Source organism: Triturus cristatus, chromosome 8 (genome assembly GCF_964204655.1).
Source record: "Triturus cristatus chromosome 8, aTriCri1.1, whole genome shotgun sequence".
NCBI lineage: Eukaryota > Metazoa > Chordata > Amphibia > Caudata > Salamandridae > Triturus > Triturus cristatus.
Window position 1 is genome coordinate 1,015,605,798 of NC_140591.1, and position 22,490 is coordinate 1,015,628,287.

The 22,490-nt window shown below is 40.1% G+C and overlaps 1 protein-coding gene across 1 annotated transcript in view; it reads left to right on the top strand.

Moving 5' to 3' along the window:
* The window catches only part of TMEM47 (transmembrane protein 47), a 346,968-nt gene that overhangs the window by 178,964 nt on the left and 145,514 nt on the right, over positions 1-22,490 (top strand). The gene's annotated exons all lie outside the window — the stretch shown is intronic.

Sequence of the window (22,490 nt, forward strand, 5' to 3'; positions counted from 1 at the left end):
GAAACAGTTGGGCGTTTTCACAATAAGAGTTTATTGTATCGTTGTTCTTTTTATGTAAAATATATGTGCTGCTATAACTGTGATACAGTAGCAGAGAAATAGAACCAGCAGTACAGTGAATAAAAAGAAATAGTATTGTTCTACCATTGTGTAATAGTCATGAACAGATACATGAATATAGAATGTATTTATCAAATAAAGTGCGTACTCCTAAGATGCCTGACTAGATGTACCTAAGTGTACCTAGTATGTGAATAGGTGCTATAGAGCCTAAGCCTAAGAATCCTAAGAGCCAAGAATCCTAAGAGCCAAGAATCCCAAGAGCCAAGCATCCTAAGAGCCAAGAATCCAACTAGGCTTTTAGTCGAACCCCATTACCGGAATAGTGAAATTGTGGGACTTCGTCCTGGACTTGAGCTGGACACCCCACAAGGGATCCTAAAACCACTGTCCACTGGAATGATGGCATGCCGGCGCTGCAACTTCTCTGTTCTGTGTGTCAGCCTCAAAGTCTCGGGTTCCTCCTGCCTTCTGATAGCAAGAGGCGCTGTATTTATACAGTCTATGTACGTGTGTTAGCCATTGTTCAGTATGAGGATGACGTTGGGGATTAAACCTTGTGCGTCGATGGGAGAGTTGAAGTGTACCTCCTGGAGAGTGTACTGATCAGTTATTCATATGCGCTAAGGATGACGTCTTAGCAATATCGATTGGGAAGAACCCACATTCTGCATGGAACTAGGTGAAAGGTTTAGTTCATAAAAGGCTACAGTCCTTATAAGGTGTTATGTCCTTATTTGGAGGTATGTCCTTATAAGGCTCGTTCATATGAAATAACGGGCGCTGATGTAGGGAAAATGTACGATGTTCCCTGGACCTATAGTAGGGTACTGATATGAAATATAACACCCACTCCACCTTATACTTAACAATAATAATACACGTTACTTGAAACACACATGCATAACAGTGTCAGTGCATATAATTTGTTAAGCATTCATTTAAAATGTTTCTAAAAACGTTAAAAAGTCACTTAAAAACTGTTTAAAAATTATGAAAAAATGTTCTCTGGTAATGTTTGCAAAATGATGTAAAAGTCCACAAATCACAATTCTAAACGAGTTCGATCACAGAAGTTGAACTTCTGTAAACGTTTATAGAAGGCCATGCTTCGGAAAGTGTCAATTTGCAATAGTTATTTTGAGAAATAGAGCAGGAAGGAAAAAGTTCCATAGTTGTTCCCAGCACACGGTGAGCCTGATTCAGATTAGAAGTCCTGGCTGGTTGACATAACATTATTGCTGCCTGCTACAGCAGGGGACTAACATTGAAGTACCTCGCATAGCACATCAAGTGTGCATAGATGTAACTCCTCCTGTCCAGTAGCTGGTGTGTACGCTTCCGTTACCAGATTCGAAACCTCGGTGTCAATGCTGGTGCTGAAATTTAATACAGTGGTGAAAGGCACCTGCAGCTTCTCAAGGAAGGCATGCGTCAAGATGGGAATACGATGGGGACAAAGTCGAGCATGGGACCACAAGGGCTCCAGCCTGGAGTCTAAGTCCGCTGGCGTCTCCGTCAGAGGGGTAAGACAGATGTCCAACTCACATTCGCCTCCGCAAAACAGGCATCGGAAGACAGGTACGATGCTGTCCTCAAAGACTAGTCTGAAGGATAAGAAACAAGAAGCTCTTAGTTCCCTTAGGTGAGGTGCACTGAGATGCTGTATCATGCACTCACTGTAATGTCTTTCCAGGAGATGGTTCGTCCATTGCGCAGCAGGTAGACGATAATCAGGATTCCAGCTACAGCGGGCAGGATCAGAAGAAGACCCCGAAAATGCTTCTAAACACGGAGAGTGTATGAAGTGAGGGATAACTCTGAGGATAGTCTGGAATGTGCTAAGGAATCTGGAACCTATCGTCTTAAATAGGTGAATTATGCCACTCGTATCAGACATGTTAAAGATACAACCCACCATTTCTACGAAATATAGGGGACAATTAGTTTGAATTAGTGCCTGTATCTCGTTCGAGGTCCTTGCAAACTGAAGTTCAAAGCTTTCATGAGAGGAGGTCAGCGGCATGGTTTGCTGTAAAAGCATGGCTTTCATTCTGCTCAAAGTATCAAACTGTATCAACAAAACATTCAGTGAAGGCCATAATAGCTCCTCCCTGGCTGTATTTGTCGGAGGGAACAATACTTGCATACAGCAAGTAACACTGGTGTTCACTGTGACCAGATATGCAATGCCTGGAAGCATGCCACAACAACCTTTATCGTTCAGCATCAAGTAACTCCCATTTGAAAGTAACTCAAACACTGGTGTTATCACCGCAGCTGGTGTTCCTTTCATGTGGTAAGACAGATTCGAAACTGAACCATTACAGGCTCCGTGCAAAACAATGTCTTGGCATATGAGAGAACCGCTTAAAGTGTTCTTGCAGTTGATACCACTAAGAAATACCCACTCAGGCTTCGAAACTTATATGGTAAATCCCAGGATTTCTTAATGTATTCTTTACCCAGCTTTTCATATGTGCCTGCCTGTCTCTGTTCGAGGCAATAGTGAAACTGGAATGTAGTGTCCGGGAGAGTGATTTGACCATGGATAAGACACTCAGTTGATGGTAATTCAGATACTGTAAATGGAAGCCTGTCCAGTTTTTCAATTTGCAGCATTGTATATTTAGCTCCCCTTTGTGCCATCTTTATCAGTGTATCAGTTAGATTATATTCTGAAAACAGAGACGTAGTGTTTATAAAATGCCAAGGCACAAGGCCTGCACGCAAGGATTGCAGCGTCCAGCTCAATAACATAATAGAACGTAACTGAGATTGGCCGTGTTGTAATATGGCTAAATCCTGTTCCAGAATGTCAACAGCAGAAGATACAATGTTGCCCAATGAATATACTCTGGAGGTCAAAGTTGTTAACCCATTATCCACCACAGCAAAAGCTTTTTCTAAGTTAATATGGTCTATTTCCCGGATTCTCTCTGCGGCTTCTTGTTGGGAAATCTTCCAGATTTCATTATAGGCAGCATAAATGCCTGCATATATGAAACGTTTTTGACGTTGTTTCCTAGGTCCTAGCAAAAGGTCCCTAAGATCCATGTCTTGTGTGAGTAAAGTTAAGTGTTGCTTCACATCTGCAAGTGTTGAGGAACAGTTTTGATGTTCACTGTTGACAAGTCTCTGTTTACGATGTGACGATGTGTGTGGCTTCAGGATGACGTTGACCTTTTGGACTGTGGAATCTCGTTGAAGATAATACCCATTGATAAGCCTACTAAAAGTCAATACTTAGCCTAGCCATAAAAAAAGAAAACATTAGCTCAGAAATTACCCAGAGTTCAATCCAAGGCGATATGAGGTATGTTTTTTGAAGAAAAAGAAAAGGTTCTTTACTTGTAGTTTGAACGGTGTTTCGGCTGGCGTTGTTTCCGGGTCGCTTGGATCCAGTGAAAACGTATCAAAGTTCATGAAATAGCCAGAAGCTGTTTGATCAATTGCAGGAATTGCATCGGGATTAGTTAAAATGTTATTTTCCTCTTGATGAGGCAAGTTGATGTAGATGTCTGTATTTGGTCGAATTGCAACTTGTGAATTATTTTGATGTTGAATATTTGCTTCAAGTTAAAAAAGTTCCATAGCATTGTTGCTTAGTCCTTCATTCCTTACAGGTGGCTCTTCAAACGTGATGAGTCTTTCTGTTTGAATTTCTTGGATAGTAGCTAGAGGAGGACGTCTGCTACATCGGAATCCACTAGGCCTACTGTTCAGTATTGGCCACATAGTGTGGTTTGATTAAGTCAATTGCGACAAATATTTTCTCCTTTTTTATAGCAAGAGGCAGCAGCAGCACAGTTCTTGTCCTGCGCACTGCAAGGACTGGTACAGGTTTTCTGTAGGAAGGTCCAAATTCCTTTTTGTCTGTAATTTTCTCTCTGACCAGATCCCCGACCTTTGGGATCCAGACAGGTCTTGCCGTGACTACCTTGACTTCTTCAGTGGCGGTCTGCTTTAGAAGAACATTGCTTTGTTTTGTTCTGGAATCTTTCAGATCCTGTAAAACAGCCAAATGATCATGGATGTCAAATGGTTTTTCATCCGCCACTGTGCCTTCACAATCAAGATCAGGTACCCACATTCGTGTCCCAAAGAGGACCTCATATGGAGTGACTCCCCCTAGTGAGCTTTTTGGCTGGTTATTTAATGCCCACTGAACCCCATACAGGTGTGAGACCCAACTACCGCCCTTGCCTAATACCCTTGCTGTTAAAGATTGCTTTAAGTCCCAGTTTTTTCTCTCCACAACATAATTTCCCTCAGGATGATACAGAAATGAGAACCGCAATGGAACGCCCATTCCTTCCATGGCCTCTTGGTAAGCCCGTGAGCTAAACGCAGGGCCGCGGTCAGAGTGTAACGTGCTAATTGCGTATGTACCGATAAAGACTCGCAAATCTTTTATAACAGTTCGAGCATCAGCAGAACGCTGAGGCCAGACCCATAGGAATCTCGAGCAGGAATCTACTGCAACCATGATGTACTTGTAGGCCCCATCCATTTGTAATGGGTCGCAGTGGTCCAAGTACACACATGCGAGTGGTTTGTCTGACTTCAGTAATGGCGTCTATGCTGGGCGTGAAATGGTGGAGCCTTTAATCTGCTGGCAGATTACGCATTTCAAGACATAGTCTTTAGTTTGCTTCGATAACCCTGGCCACCAATTGCGCTATTTCAATAAAGAAATAGTCACCGTGACGCCTATGTGCACAGAGCCCAAACTCTCGTGTGCAGCTAGTATTAACCCTTGCCTACGATCCATATTTTTTTATTACTCTGTCCCCCACTCCAGGAATTTGAGCATATGGAATGTTTTGTGCATCTAATTTGTAGGAGTATTTGAGTGGAAATTTTTTAGGTAATGCTGTGCTGCCTTTGCGTGATGCAATGACAGCTACCATTATTTCTCCATCTATTCTCGTTTGTGAACGAGTCAGCGCAGACACAGAAGCTAAGCGAACAGCCCCCTTTGTGGCTTCATCAGCCAATGAATTCCCTTCAACATGAATGCCATCACATTGATGACTCAGTGTATGGATCACTTGAGTCCTTGGTAGTTCGGTTTTCAATTCCGCTACCTGTTCCCATGGTAGTTTATGCTTAATTGTGCCACCTTTTGCATCTTTAAACTCGTTCTGTTCCCGATGTTGTAAGTACTCATTGTACGACTGTACACCGTAAAAAGAATCACACAAGATAAGTGTGGGGAATTCGTGATCTGTCTTTTTTAGTGCAAGTATTAGTTCTTTTAATTCTGCCAACTGAGCCATGCAGTCTCCTAGAGATTGCGTCTTTGTGCATCTAGGATGGAATTTGCCCTCATGCATGCAACCTTTAACGATTACACACGCTGAAAAATATTGCTGCTTACTCCCTATGGCAGGTTGCGCAGATCCGTCTGTATAGATAATATATTCATATTGATCAAGAGGCAAGATTTCATGTGGTAGAGGATATTCTTGTTCATATTACAGGAATGACTCAGTTTTTAAATGGGATCAAATCTGTATTCAACATCTGTTGCAGTTAGAGAATTTGCCCATTGTATCCATCCCGGATGCAACACTATCGCATTTGAGACACTGGCCTTTGTGACAGCTTCTAAAGCTGGTACTGGTGTTACAACAATAATGCGTTTCCCCTGAGCCAGTGCTCTTTCTCTAGCCATGGCAGTCTGAACGGCTGTCAGTATTTTTCCTGTTGAAGTGAATCTTCTGCATTCGTGTACAGGTGTGATTTCTATGCAATTGGTACAGTCTCCCCCTCATTAAATGTTAAATATGTGTACCCGCATTGACCCGCTATGATTCTGATCACTAAGTGGCGTACATTTACGTGTGTTTGGAAGTGTTTGGAAGCCATCATGTCTTCCTGGAGTAAGCGAAGAATATTGGTGTGTTCTTGTGTCCAGTCCCTGGCTGAAAAGTCAGGTTTTATTAATTCATAGAAAGTTTTTACCCTTTGTGCATAATCTAAAATGAATGTCCTGCCGAAATTTAGGAATCTGAGTATTGATTGTAGATTTTTTAATGATTTTGGAGGTTGGAGCAGCGCACACTTTTCTAAAAAGTTAGCTGCCAGACTTTTGTCTTCACTTGACAGCTCATATCCCGAAAATAGGACATTGAGGTGGGCTATTTTTGATTTTTTAAAGTTGAACTTATAGCCCTCTGGGCAAATCCCATAATAATGGTGCTCACCCTGGTCAAGTGCCTCAGTAAGTCATCGTCAGTTAGGTAAATATCACCCACATAGGACAACGCTTCTTCATCAAAATTTTGAAATAACTCTGTTACTCTTGCTGAAAATACACTTGGGCTATTTTTATACCCCTTGTGCTACACGACAGAATTGTCGCTGGGACCCCAACGCACTGAAGGTGGTCAGATACCTGCTGTCAGGTGCTAAATTTTGGCAGAAGAATCCATTTAAGATATCAAGTGTGGTTTTGTATTTCTTGCGCACAATGTTATTCATTAATGCGGCACTGTGTGCCTATTGGACAGCAAATGTCTTTGTGCATGAGTTTAAATGTCTGTAATCTAAAACTAGATGATATGTGTTGTCAGGTTTAGAGACCGGAAACAAAGAATTGTTCATTAGTGAGGTACATTTTTCAATGACCCCCTGGTACTCAAGTTGATCTAGGATCTCCCTGGCCTGTTTTTTACATTCTTGCTTTATCGGGTATTGCCTCTGAGCATTAGGGGAAATTTTTAACGGGATCATGTGGTAGGTTGAGTTCTCCTCCCACCCTGCGTGATTTTTATACAGTGCTGGAACTTGGGCTACTGCCCACTCCTGTGCATAAGCATGTTTTAAGTGAACGTAGTTGGAAATGCAGGAAAAATTACAATTTCTCCCCTGGTGCACTCCATAACGAATGCAGGCGGCCAATCGTGTTCTGCTAATAGGATGTCAAAACCAGATGATAAGTTCTTCCAAAAAAGACTCTTTACTTTCCTGGGCTTGTCCCCCTCCAGTCGGAGTGTTACTTCATATAACTTATGTGGGACGCTCACGCTGGTGTCTGGTGTTTCCACCGTGATGTAATCATTGAACTCCGCTGTCACCAGAAATTCCTTCAGGTTCAGGCGAGCTATTGTTACTTCTGCCGCACTGTCTAGCATCGTCAGAGCCCATTCCCCATTCAGAAGTTGTGTCCTCAGAATTCTGGGCATGTCTGATTTTCAGACCAGCAACTTTCTTTTTCTTAAATTGAGGTTTTGGATTTTGTTTCCCTTCTTTTTAGAAGTAATATCTTGAGCGCGCTGCTTGTCTCTGGACTGTGTGCGCTCTTCTCTGTGTTCTGACCGTCCTTTTCTTTTGGAGCCTTTCTTCGAACCCTGAAAGGAAGGAGAGGAATTTGTATCAGTATCCTGATACCTGTCAGGTTTCTTAATATTATCCCTATTCAGAAGGTTGTATCTATTTTCAGAGGGATCCCTTTGGGGAGACCTACCTCGGGATTGAGATCTCTTGACTTTAAAATTTTCTTTTTTATTATCCCACTTCTTCTTTGAAGAATTTGGTGTTTGTTTAAAAGTGTCCTTTTAAGGACTGCCCTGTAGTTGAGGTTTTAAAGCTTTTCTCCCAAACTATCTCTGCCTAATTCTGCATATGCAGTTTCTGTTATTTTGGGTAGTTCATTCTCCTGTTCTAATGGAGTGAACTCCCTTAGGCATTGGCGGATTACCACTGATGCTGCTTCCTGTTAAGTTGATAAACGCCATCCAGCCATTTAGTAATATGAAAGATTTATTCTTCAGTTCGTTATTACAACCCCTACGAAATCCCAACCAGCAGCCAACTGCCAAACCCACAATCTAACATCTAGAATCTGGAACCTCATATGTCACCACCATGACATATTTAGAATTCTACATAACAAACATTGGCAAAGCCATAACACATCTTTCCCCCCAAAGAAACACAAAAAAAATTGAATTCAACTTTACAACAAGATTCTCATCTAAAAAAACAATGAGGTACAGAAAAAAAAAAAAGCACAGTTAACATTAAACTAGCAAACATTACTAGCTCACAGGAATGAACAAAAATTATACATGCCAAAATACATATGCTCCTAAAAAAAATACATGACATAATCTTAGTGCCATATAAGTATAGATCTAATTACATGACATAGTCTTTGTGCCATACAGGTTTAGATCTAAACCTTTCAGTATTCATACCAGAGGTGTATCTATGGTGATCCACATGCACACGCTGAGAAAGTCTAGAATGTGGATTTGACATCCTCACCAATCTAGACATATTCCACACATCACCTGAATCCAAAACAACGACATTTCTTTTGACCACAGAAATCACAAAAGGGCCCATAAATCTAGAATGTCCCTTCCTTACAAATCCAGGTCTTCTGACCAAAACTGTGTCACCAACGCTCCATACCACATGCTTGGTACAATGTTTGTTGTCAAAATCAGTTTTATACTTGTCTTGATAATTCATTCTTCTCAAGTTCAACTCCACACCAGAAAGCTGATCATGAGTAGAAGTGTCTAAATTTAACCATACTGGATTTAATTTACAGTGTGGTTTCCTACCTCTCAATACAGCAAAAGGTGATACCCCAGTTACAACATTCGGTGTTACCCTATGCGCCCACCATGTTTCCCTCAAAGATATTTTCACAGGTTCCTTATTCAATAAGGCCCTTTGAGCACAACTCTTGACAATCCTGTTCATGCTCTCAGCTAGACCATTAGCTTGGGGTGAATACAGAGCATTTTTAAAGTGAACAATTGCCAAACTGGAAAGAAATTGCTCCATTTCAATGGACACAAATTGTGCACCATTATCTGTGATCAGTGTCTTCGGAATCCCCTCTCTAGAAAACTCATCCTTAAGAAACTCAATCACCACCTTAGTATTTACAAATGGAACACATTTTGTTACTACCCACTTAGAAGTGTAGTCCACCAACAATATAACATACCGCTCGTTATGAGACAACAACTCAAACGGACCAGCAATGTCTAAACCTAATTTAGTCCAAGGCTCAACAGGAATAACTACAGGTGAAATTGGTGCAGAAAAAGTTTTCTTAGATTTGTCATTATTAGCACATTGATAACAATCCTTAACGACATCTTCCACATCATGATCCATGCTTGGCCACCAATACCATTGACGCAACCTGATCTTAGTTTTGTTACGCCCTAAATGCCCTTCATGTGCCAGATTGATTAACTTACTCTTTAATTCATCTGGTGCTACGACACGCTTTCCTCTCAAAATCTTCTCATCAACAATGCTTAATTCATCTTTTATGTTGAAATAACTCTCCAAGGAAACAGGCAACATTTTCTTATCAGGCCATCCACCCACAATGAAACTTTTTAAATCAACAATATTCTTATCCTTAGCATAAGCTTCCTTCCATGCTTTATCCTCAAGGGCATCTTCACAAATCCAATTAATACAACTCACACCCAAATCTACCTGATCAGAATGAATAGGCAATCTTGACATACAGTCAGCCATGCAATTCTTTGAACCTGGAACAAATTCCACAACAAAATTGTAATTTGATAACCCATCTACCCATCGTGCAATTCTGGGAGAAAAATTGTCTACCTCTCTAGAGGAAAAAATTTTAGACAAAGGTTTGTGATCTGACCTTACCGTGAAAGGTATTCCCCATAAGAAAAATTTAAAGTGAAGAACAGCCCAGTACACAGCAAGCGCTTCACGTTCAATAACTGAATACCTCGCCTCAGCATCCCTCTATGCACGTGAGGCAAAAGCAATAACCTTTAAGTCACCATCAACTATCTGCGAGAGTACAGCACCCAATCCAGCAATACTTGCATCCGTAGACAATATCGTTCTTTTATTTACATCAAAGTGACCCAAAGTAGGTAGTTTTGAAATGCTTTGTTTCACACATTTAAAAGCGTGATCACATTCACGCGACCAAACAAACTGTGAACTTTTCTTCAATAAAGACCTCAAAGGTAAAGAAATGGAAGCAAAGTTCTGAATGAACTTGGAACAAAACTCAGCTAATCCTAAAAAAGAACGCATTTGATCTTTGTTAACCGGCTCAGGGGCTTCAATTATGTTTTTGGCCAACTCAATTTTCGGACTAATTCCTTCTCCAGAGATTGTATGACCTAAATAGGTTACTGATGTAACTCTAAATTTACATTTCTCCTTCTTTATCACTAAACCTGCAGATTGTAGTTTACCAAGAACATTCCAAAGAATTACAACATGCTCTTTCAAATCCTTGCCATACACCAAAATATCATCCTGGAAAATGAGCACTTTATCAATACCTCGCAAAACTTGCCTCATAACTCTCTGAAAACATGCCGCGGCAGACGCAAGCCCGAAAGGCATTCTAACAAACTGAAAAGCACCCAACGGAGTCACAAATGAAGTCAGATGTTTCGAATCAGGGTGTAACTTGACCTGGTGGTAAGCAGAGGACAAATCCATTACACTAAAAATGTTTGCATCTTTTATCAAAGTCAAAGTTTCAGTGATATTTGGTAGCGGTTGCCTGTCTCCCCAAATGAATTTATTTAAGCCTCTCAGATCCGCACATAACCGAATCTCCTTACCGCCATCCTTTGGTGCCAAAACCACCGGAGCCAACCACTCCGAACTCTCAATCTCCTCAATCACACCCCTTTCTCTGAGTTTCCTTAACTCACTCTCCAATGGTCCCATCATCATATTTGGAACTTTTCTAACTTTGGCTACAAAAGGTATTGCACCATTTTTCAAGATTATTTTATGTTCAAAATTTTTCAAAAGTCCAAGACTATTGCTAAAAACTGTAGGAAAACGTTCACAAATATCTTGAGGTAACATCTCACGAGAAAGCACAAGAACTTTTTGCACACTATTGGGATTGAGTATGATACCCATATCCCTCTGATGTCTCCACCCTAGAAGATTATCACCCCTCTTAGCTATATAGACTTTTCCAACAGTTTCACGATCATTGAATTGAATTCTTTTGACACAATAACCCAGGACATCAATCTTAACTCCCCCATAGCCTACAAGATTGATATCCGGTGGCAGTAGCTGTATATTATCCGCCCCAAATATGTCCGCCCAATTCTTGTCACCTATCATAGTATACGGTGATCCTGAGTCAGCCAACACCATTATTTTCCTTTCTCCCACAGTTATCTCGCATTCCGGCATCTCAATAGGGTCCACATCCACACTACCATCCTCACGTAAACTGGATACTATTCTGACATCATCCCCAGTATAGTTCACATTTTGCTGTTTCGCCGTTCTACATACACGAGCATAGTGACCTTTCTTTCCACATATCTTACAAGTTGCATATCTAGCAAAACAACCTGGGCTATTTGTCCAATGCCCTTCACTCCCACATCTGAAACATTTGGGTACACTAGGTTTGTTTTCAGGATGATTATAAATTTTTTTCTTCTCAAATTTCTTTTCTACATCTTTTCCAGTAAATGTACTATTTTTCTCAACATTCTTTTCAGTTTGTTTGTCAACTCTGTAAATTTCACTTACAGGCAACTCAGTAGTTGTACCTTCCTTTTCCACACTATCTTTGCCTTTTTCTTCTCGCATTTCACGTACCCACATACTAGTGTTTTCCATTCCCTCAATAATAGAGACAGCATCCTTCAAATTCGGGTTTTTGCTTAGGAGTTTTTCTTGTACCTTAACATTGTTAGTGCATCTCACGATTTGGTCTCTAATTAACGAATCCGTAAGATGTTCAAAGTCACATGTACGAGCTAATGTTTTTAGCGCCGCTACATAACTACTAATTTTCTCAGACTTGCCCTGAACCCTAGAGAAGAATTTGTGTCTTTCTAAAACTACATTAATATGTGAACCAAAATGTTTCTCAAGCATTAACACAGACACATCATACACATTGTTGGGTTCACCAGCTTCGTTACCTATCTCAATCAAATCAAGATTCTCATAAATGCATCTCCCTTCAATGCCCAAATTATGTAGCAGAATGGCTTGCTTACGAAACGCAGAAAATTTCTCTCCACCAATGGCCACTAAATACGAATCAAAAATCAGTTTCCATCTTTTCCAAGGCAACACTGGGTCACCGTTTTCAGTCAAAAAATGAGGTGGTTCCGATGAAGTGGCCATAATACTTGTAAATCACAATCAAATAAGAGAGTAACGATAAAATAAAAAAATGAAAGAGAGAAGAAAAAAAAAATAATTCAATAAATAAGTCACAATGATAGATGACTATCTGTGTATCTCTATGTATATGCCATAAAGATTTTTCCTTTACTTCAAATATCTTCTTATAAGTGTGTGCATCACTGTGTGCACGAAGATCATCAACAAAAATAGAGTTGGTAAATATACTACACCATATAGTCTTGACTCCCACTCCAAGTGTCATTTACAGCCAGGCTGAGACGATCGCTTCAAAAAAAAAATGTATATATACCACAACGTTTATTCTCCTCACTCGATGATGTGCGTATCAGCCACAACCAAAAATTACCATAGAAATGAAAAGAGGAGTTTTAAAATGGCCACCGCCGTATGTGCGTCATCGCGTTGGACAGATGAACGAGGAGTTGACAGTCTAGGTATTATCTCCCAAGATGCACTGCGACGCCGAGACAGTTGGCTCACCAGTACGTCATCATACTTGCCCTCGACTCGATGGAGTACACTTCGGCCGGATCACAGGTTAGTCTCTCCTCTTGTCGTTAAAAGTAGTACTCACGAACCTCCAAGAAGTGTAACAGCTTATTCCATGTCAAATCGCCTCCTTCGCATCGCGTTGAGGTGCAGAATACTTCCACAAATTTTGTATATATTCACACATGTCCAACACCATATTCCGCAATTTTATACCAGAAAACTCGGAATGTCAGACATTTAGACAGCAAAGCTCATCGAAGAGGCGTCACCGAGTAAACGTGTGGCAGCTTCAATTATAAATAAACATGAAAATCCAATGTTCCAAAAGTCACGCGTAGGTTCATTTCCAACTACGCTTCTCCTCGTTTAGCACCTTCTCTTCGTGTAGGGTTGTCACCAGTGAAATCGTCGCAAATGTTAAGTTGATAAACGCCATCCAGCCATTTAGTAATCTGAAAGATTTATTCTTCAGTTCGTTATTACAACCCTCACGAAATCCCAACCAGCAGCCAACTGCCAAACCCACAATCTAACATCTAGAATCTGGAACCTCATATGTCACCACCATGACATATTTAGAATTCTACATAACAAACATTGGCAAAGCCATAACACTTCCCCTTTAGTGTTAGCTAGTATAATTGCTGATACGTTGTCGTAGTTATTTAATAACTTCATTCCTAAGTTTAGGGCAGGTTCTGCTCCGTAGTCATTTTGTATTTGTCTTTATACATCCAGCACTACTGCTAGTGAAGGAATACCATGTGTCCTGGTATATATGGCAGCAAAGACTGTACCCCAAGAGGTGCAGTCCTCTAACTGTGGTGTTATCTCCATGGACAAACAGATTGTTGGCATTCTGTGTTTTTCACATGGTGTTGTATTTGAAAATACTGTTTATAACTGGGTTATTTTCTGAGCGACCCAGAAAGGAATTTGCTCACGTTTTGTGGGCACTTTGCCCATTACCGTGTGTAATGTTTGTGGGCTAATTTTAGTCCCTGAGCTCTGTGGAGGAGGTGCTGTAGTTGTAATTGCTGTGGATTGGACTGCGAGCGTCCTCAATACAAAGTTTGTCATGTTTCTGTAGAGTTTTATCAACTCTTTGTATTGAACAAGTAGTTCATCCTGTGGCATTGTGTTAATGTCTGGATGTGGTGCATAGGCCGCTAATATCGGCCATATTGCTCCTGGAATCCCTAAAGGACCAAGCCTTGCTCTTGTTCTTATGTGGGGTAGGGCGCCATTAAACCAGAAAATATGTTCCTGGAAAGTACGCAGAATCTCAGTCTCCTCAAACGGAGTGTAGACCACTGGAATTTCATCATGATTGAAATAATGAAATGTTTTGTTACAGCATTTGCTGCTGGGAATATAACCCATGAGTAGAATACCTCTTTTTTTAAATCTTCGTGTGCCTCTATCACGAATATTACTACACCTCCTCTGAGTGATAACCCATGTTTGACAAGTTTAACTGTCAGAGTTTGTCTTACTTTGGGTGCAATATGTATTGCATTTGTGTCTTCCTCTGAGACTCGAAGTGGTTGCTCTGGTGGGATTAAGTTTCTCTCCTCGTCTGCCATTGTGTTTATGACACGGAGTTATTGTCCAAGGAAATTTTTATGAGAAAGTTTTATGCAAAGGTTTTATGCACAATTTATGGAAATTTTCCTTTCAAGCCTGATTAACTAACAGCCAATACATAGGGTGGATCACTGACGAAATAACGAGAAGGAGAATATTCGAATTGCCAAAATATCGAAGGAAAAATATAGAATGCCAAAATATCGAAGCCCTATCTCCAAACAGGTAAGTACAAAAATATAGAATCCAAAATATCGTTGTAAAAAATATAGTTAGTCACAATATCGAATTATTTTAAATGTCTTAAAATAAATGTAAAATTAATTAAATAAAACATATAATTAACTGAAACATACTTAAAAATACTTAAATAACTTTAAAATTAATAAATAATTAATGTAAGTAACAAAAAAAAAAACATATATATTAACGTAATATTAATTAAAAAAATTCAATATTTTTTGCGTAGGATAGCGGGCGGGTAAAATTTACAATTACCACTCCAGTAAGTGCAACAGTAGGGAAGGCGTTGGATAGTGGGAGGGTAAAAATTACTTTTCCCACTCCAGAGAGTGCAACAGTAGGGAAAGTGTTGGATAGCGGGAGGGTAAAAATTAGTATTCCCACTCCAGACAGTGCAATAATAGGGAAAGAATTGGATAGCGTTGGGGTAAAAATTAATATTCACAGTCCAGAGAGTGCAACAGTAGGGAAAGCGTTGGATAGCGGGAGGGTAAAAATTACTATTCCCACTCCAAAGAGTGCAACAGTAGGGAAAGCGTTGGATAGAGTAGGGCTAAAAATTACTATTCCCACTCCAGAGAGTGCAACAGTAGGAAAAGCGTTGGATAGCGTAGGGGTAAAAATTACTATTCCCACTCCAGAGAGTGCAACAGTAGGGAAAGCGTTGGATAGCGGGAGGGTAAAAATTACTATTCCCACTCCAAAGAGTGCAACAGTAGGGAAAACGTTGGATAGCATAGGGGTGAAAATTACTATTCCCACTCCAAAGAGTGCAACAGTAGGGAAAGCATTGGATAGCGTAGGGATAATTACTATTCCCACTACAGAGAGTGCAACAGTAGGGAAAGCGTTGGATAGCGGGAGGGTAACATTTACTATTCCCACTCCAGTGAGTGCAACTGTAGGGTAAGCGTTGGATACCGTAGGGGTAAAAATATTATTCCCACTCCAGTGAGTGCAATAGTAGGGAAAGCATTGGATAGCGTAGGGGTAAAAATTACTATTCCCACTCCAGTGAGTGCAATAGTAGGGAAAATAAGAATTTAATATTTTATTAAAAATAAATACATTATTAATACCAAAACAAAAAATATTAAAATGAATTACCAATCACACAGTATTTAATAATTAATTTATTATCAATACCAATATTTTTTATTAATAACCTAGTAATAATTAATTAACAACCAATTAATTTTCAATACCAAAAATTAATAAACTAAATTAATACCAATTAATAGTTAATTAAGAATAAATTAATTAGCAATATACACAAATTATTTCAATAATTAATTATTTACAATTAAATCAATTCCCACCATTTCCCCCTATAAACCCACAATCCGCTAGAAATAATAAATTAATACAATTAACATAATTATCAATTAAACAATTAATACAAATTAATTACCAATTAATACAAATTATTTACCAATTAATAATTAATCAACAACCAATTAATTTTCAATACCAATTAATAATTACATAATAGCAACTAAATTACTTCCCACCCTATTCCCCTATAAACCCACAACCCGCTACAGAAGTAAAACACAAAATTAAATTAAAAATAATTAATAATTCCTAAAAATTATTATTTAATGTACTATAATTAAATTACTTCCCACCCTAATCCCCTATAAACCCACAACCCGCTACGGAATTAAATTACACAAAAATTAAATAACATAAAATTCATTACTTTAAAAATATTCAAACATACATTCCAAAATGTATACATACTTTTAACACATATACTAACACTTAAAACACGATAGAAAAATTCTATATTCGTAACAACTATATTATGACTGTCGATATTACTTACTTCTATATTATTTAAATCGATATTTTATTTCTTACCTGATTTTCGATATTCTTCACCACTATATTTTGGCAATTCAATATTCTGTCCATTCTATATTAAAAATTAGATATTCTGTCCTGTCGATATTTTTAATTCGATATTATGTCTGTTTACCACATAGGGTATCTCGCCTACTCAGCTGCGGTGAAGTTTTTTTCCACTCACTCCAGACGTCTCTGGGTTTTGTACGTAGGGTCTCTGAGAAAAAAGAACAAGCTCGACTGAGCTACTTAGATTTTACTATTTAGTAAGTGCGCCTTTATTAGACTACGTTGGGCTCCATGTAGTGTAGTCCCAAAAGTACCCTGCCATGCAGGACCTACAACATTTACGGATAACATATACTGTGGGTCTAGTGGTAGACTAACTCCGTACACCCCCGCCGCATATGTTAGTCTATGGTTTGCATTAGCTAGCTCGCAGTGCCAGTAGACTCTCCTGCTATCAGAGATATTCGTTTTTGCAACCTCAGAACACAATAACCTCAGACTTGTGGAAACAATATATTACTTTTCACCAAGTCACTCGTGCTGCCTTGTTTTTGCTCTCAGAGAGATACACAGAAGAAACAGTCAGGCGTTTTCACAATAAGAGTGTATTGTACTGTTGTTCTTCTCATGTAAAATATATGTGCTGCCATAACTGTAATACAGTAGCAGAGAAATAGAACCAGCAGAACAGTGAATAAAAAGAAATAGTATTCTTGTACCATTGTGTAATAGTCATGAACAGATACATGAATATAGAATGCATTTATCAAATAAAGTGCGTACTCCTAAGATGCCTGACTGGATGTACCTGAGTGTACCTAGTATGTGAATAGGTGCTATTGAGCCTAAGCCTAAGAATCCTAAGAGCCAAGAATCCTAAGAGCCAAGAATCCCAAGAGCCAAGAATCCTAAGAGCCAAGAATCACACTAGGCTTTTAGTTGAACCACATTACCTGAATAGTGAAAGTGTGGGACTTCGTCCCGGACTTGAGCTGGACACCCCTCAAGGGATCGTCAGACCACTGTCAGCTGGAGCGATGGCATGGCGGAGCTGCAGCTTCTCTGGTCAGTGTGTCGGCCTCGAAGTCTCGGGTTTCTCCTGCCTTCTGCTAGCAAGAGGACCTGTATTTATGCAGTCTATGTACGTGTGTTACACATTGTTTAGTATGAGGATGCCGTTGGGGATTAAACCTATGCGTCGATGGGATAGGTGAAGTGTACCTCCTGGAGAGTGTACTGATCAGTTATTCATATGCGCTAAGGATGATGTCTTAGCAATATCGATTGGGAAGAACACACCCTCTGCATGGAACTAGGTGAAAGGTTTAGTCCATAAAAGGCTACAGTCCTTATAAGGCATTATGTCCATACAAAGCATTCTGTTCTTATTTGGAGGTATATCCTTATAAGGCTCGTTCATATGAAATAACGGGCGCTGATGTAGGGAAAGTGTACGATGTTCCCTGGACCTATAGTAGGGTACCAATATGAAAAATAACTGCATTTATTGTGTTATGGGATGCCACCTGTTGCAGTGTGTTGGATGTTTAAGTTTAAAAGACAGATGTACAGTTTGATGGTTTTCAGCATACTGGTAGCTCTGAACAGATGTGCAGGCTTCTTTATGGTATTTAATATGAGACTATGGGCCTTATGTAGGTAGCCTAACATTTACCACTTCATAAATACCGAATTTTACCGATTCGGTATTTATGAAGTAGTAAATGCTATGTAGGTAATCCATCGGTAATTTTTACCGAATCGGAATGGGTCGGTAATTTAGAATCGGTATTTACCGATTCGGTAATGGTAACTGGCATCCCATTGATTCCTATGGGCCAGGAGGCTCATAGGAATCAATGGGAAGCCAGTTACCATTACTGAATCGGTAAATACCGATTCGGTAATGGGGGGAGCACAATCAAGGGTGGCAGGGTGTCACAGTGACACCCTGTTGCACCCCTGATTCCTGCATGTGTGCACATGTGGCACACATACATGCCCTAAGGGCATGTATGTCTGCCACATTGCACACTTCAAAGTGCTAAGAAATGCTTTTTTCCAGCTATTCGTCATTTACCACCAACTTTTAGTTGGTGGTAAATAACAAATCCCCACAACATCCACACACTCCCCCTACATATCATTTCAGGATTCGGTATTTACCGAATCGGTAAAATTACCAATTCGGTAATTTTACCGAATCGGTAAAATTACCAATTCGGTAATTTTACCGATTCGGTAAATTACCGAATCCTGAAATGTGCCCCCTACATACCAAAAGCCTGAATACCGGTCGGTAACGGGATAATTACCGAAAATCGACCGTTACCGACCGGTATTGGGCTTCCTACATATGTCCCTATGTGCTTATCTGATTACTGCACTAGGCTGTCTAACTTGAGATTTTGTGTATTGCTGTGGTCCTGACCTGGCATTATTGGAAGGAAAAATAAGTGGAGAGGTCTGTTGGGATGGACATTTTAATTATCATCCCATTTCTGAGTGTCTATGTGAGATGTGCAGAAATGGTCGGATTGTATAGATATTTGAGACCTGCAGTTAATGGACTATATTAAAGTCCTCCAAAATTGTCCAGTAATAGGTATGAGTTACAATTTGTTGCTGACCACTACATATTATGGTTTTACTATTATTGTGGCTCATAAGCCTTATATAGCGAAGTACGGTGAACCATAGGATAGCACATTTTTTGCTTTCCTGCATAATGAAAGTAGTTTGCTGGTTGAGTTGTTCACTGTTTGTGGGTGGTAATAAGGTGAGGATTGCACTTCAGGGTGCAGCTGTTTTCTGGGCTCTGTTGACGGAATTTCTCATGATAAGATGGTTTGATGATAAGTGGTTCAAGCCTAGAATGCAGTGTTCTGTTTGGTTTGTATTCCTTGATGTGCCTCATGCCCACATTGTGGAACATTCTAGTCTTTGTCATCTGTTGGCTGGGGGTCAGTACTCACCAGTTTCTGGCACCCCATGGCTTAGATTGTCACAAGCATCACGGTTCAATTCACTGGCACTTGTAGAGTAGGGTAGAAGGATGCAGCTCAAATACACTTAAGGTGGAGTTAAGCTGGAGGTTTCACACTTTCATTCTCTGTGCTGATCTCAACATCCATGTGAACATCGCAACTGCCCCCTTATTGTCTGTCCAAACACTGGGTCCTCAAACAGTAAAGTGGAACACTTACCGATTAGATCGCTATTTACATGGATCAGCTGTGGTAATAGCATGTGTCAGAACCCTTTTCAGAGGACCACGGCACATGTAGGGACTACTGGGCCCAACCGTGGTGGTTGAGGCCTTTTATTCCAGCTGGCCCAGGGAGTGACCTACTATGGAACTTGAGTAACTGGTCCAAGTGCTCCTTCAGCATTTGAGGCACAGTGATAGCTATGGACGAGCAGTCAAAGGCATGTAGGTACAGGTTAGTGAATGTGACTCATGACTCAAAGGAACTAAGTAATATTAATAAATACACGTCTGGTAAAATACTTGCTTTTATATGAAAAATCAGTATTTTAATTACTAACTCTACACATTAAAAGAAATAAAAGTTGTAAGCTACAACACAATTCCTTAAGGTCGGGGCTCTAGTGATTATCTGGCAAATCTGGCACACCCTCTTCCTTGCAATGTGGTCGGTGTTATTCCCAAATCACTAGTGTCCAAGTCCAGGGAATGCTCACTAATAAGCCTTACTCAAGATTCCCCTTTAACTCTTTAGGAAATAGTCAAGAGTGTTGATGGTGCAGCAGCACCTTCAGCAGCGAGTCTCCTGGGGTCCAACAGGCCTATTTCAAGTCTTACCCGCTCCAGGAGCAAGGAAGCATTCAGCATTTCAGTGGGTGCCCGGGCACTTGCAAGCTCTGGTCCTGTTTGGAGGAGTCAGGCTGCTTGGCAGCACCCGGCAGGTGCAGGCTCTTTCTCTTTCTCGATCTCACAAGGATCAGAGGTGCTTTCAGCTTCTGTCAGCGTGGTAAGTTACATTATTTCTGTGCTCCCGACTGGAGTTTCAGGGATGGAGCGAATTCCTCTTGGCTTCCAACAAAGTCTATGGAGTCAGTCAGGAGAGAAGTCTTGATGCACAATTTTTACCCTTATGTCGCAGCTTCAGTTTTCACAGATGATGGGCCAAACTTGCCAAAACTCAGTACCGGCAGGGGTCCTGGCATACCAGTATTCTGAGGTACTTGCTGGCAAGGTGTAGACTTCTGTGCAATCACCGATACCACGGCAGTGCCTCCTGGCATACTGGGTTACTTTTAAGACTCACACAAGTCTTAGCCCTTTGTTGGCACATTTACTTCTACGGAGGTCTCCTCTGGCATACAGGGTCACCGCAACAAAGTGGTACAGGCTTGGAGTTCCAGCACAGCACTCAATGAATGTCTCAGTCCATGGCAGCCCAATCGGTGCACAATTGTCCCCTCACACCTCGCATACAGCCCTCCCGGCAGGGCTTCCCATTGGACCTTGCGCCCTCTAATGCTCTCTTCCTCAAAGGGCACACTGGTCTTGGTAATTGGTCAGGGAGCCCTGCAAAGTATTGGGGGAGAATTGCTACTCATGGTGTGCCACTCTGCCCAGATGCCTATTGATCACAAACAAATGTGGCATTGCGAGCTTACTCGTCTGTGTCCGGCATCATCAGCTGCTGTGAGCCATATAAAGTGTTTAAAAATATTTATAACAGTAGCAAAAATGTAGCTTTGCTTTGCTGTTCTTACTTTCATTTTAGCTACACTGTAAGAAAAGCAAGTATGGTTACTGAATATGTTGCCACACCAATCAAAATGTGTGATTTGCTTCCAAGCATCTCTGATTACTTCACAAAAATAAACAATCTACTGAGAGAAACGACATCCACACACTGGACCACGGCTCACCCACATTTTCCCACCTTGCACAGTCTCATCAGGTCCTTTATTAGAAATGCCCTCCCATCATCCTTCACTTTTAAATAGATGTTTCCTGGTTGTGCAATAAGTGTAATGGTGCGGGTTCTCATTAGATACTCGGACGTGCATGTCAAGTCGGAGGTTTTATAATAGCAAAACTAAAAAAGAACCATTTCACAACTTATTAGGATAGACTTTTTTCTGTACATTTTTGTGCTGGAACACTTTTTACAACATGATGGATATTTCATTTCTGCTTAGTGGAGTGCCGAGAGGGATTTGGTGCCTTCCATAATCATTCTGGCTTAACTGGCATTACATATAAATGTAACCCACAAAGAAAGTCTTCGCCCTCTTGTACTTCAAGCAGTGTCTCCTATTCACTCTACCCAGATCAATATTGCATATTTAGGGACACAAATGGTACTGGCATGTTAATTAGTCCATTTATGCATGTGAAAATATTTGCAATACTATGTAGTTCTTTGGTAAAATGGGTAGGTCATAATTTACATTAATATTCAATTAGAATCATATAGCCTACCGTCATGATCAATTTACCCTATCCCTAGTCTCCGTCTGTCTTAATCCCATTCTCATTTCTTCACAGGATAATTACGTACTGTTGAAAGTTGTACAAGAAATTAGTTATTACTATTCTTTAATATATTTACCATGTTACATTTAGTAAAATGCAGACTTGATTTCTAGTTATAATTTAAGCAATTTAGCATGCTATTCCTTTAAAAGCTGCAAACAATATTGGTGTCACATTACCAAAACCTAGGGGTAAAATAAGTCAAATCAAATTTCTCTCCCACCCTCCACCAATGAAATCAAAGAATACAACACCAACTTTGACCCTTGAAAGTGAGACATTGTACTGTTAGTTATACATATTTACTCAAAACTGAAAGCTTTAGTATATTATTAAACTGTGATTGACAATAGACATACACTGAAAGTATCAAACTTTTAAATATTAAGGGTTATTGTTCTTCAATCACTTAACATGACTTCCTCTTCACTTTGATGTATTACCATCCTCCTCTATTTAGCTGACACATGGGCAGATGCAAACGTGAAACCTACCTTGACGCATTCCTAATTTGCCAGGCAACTTTAATTCAAAGACGGATTAGACAAACCTGCCT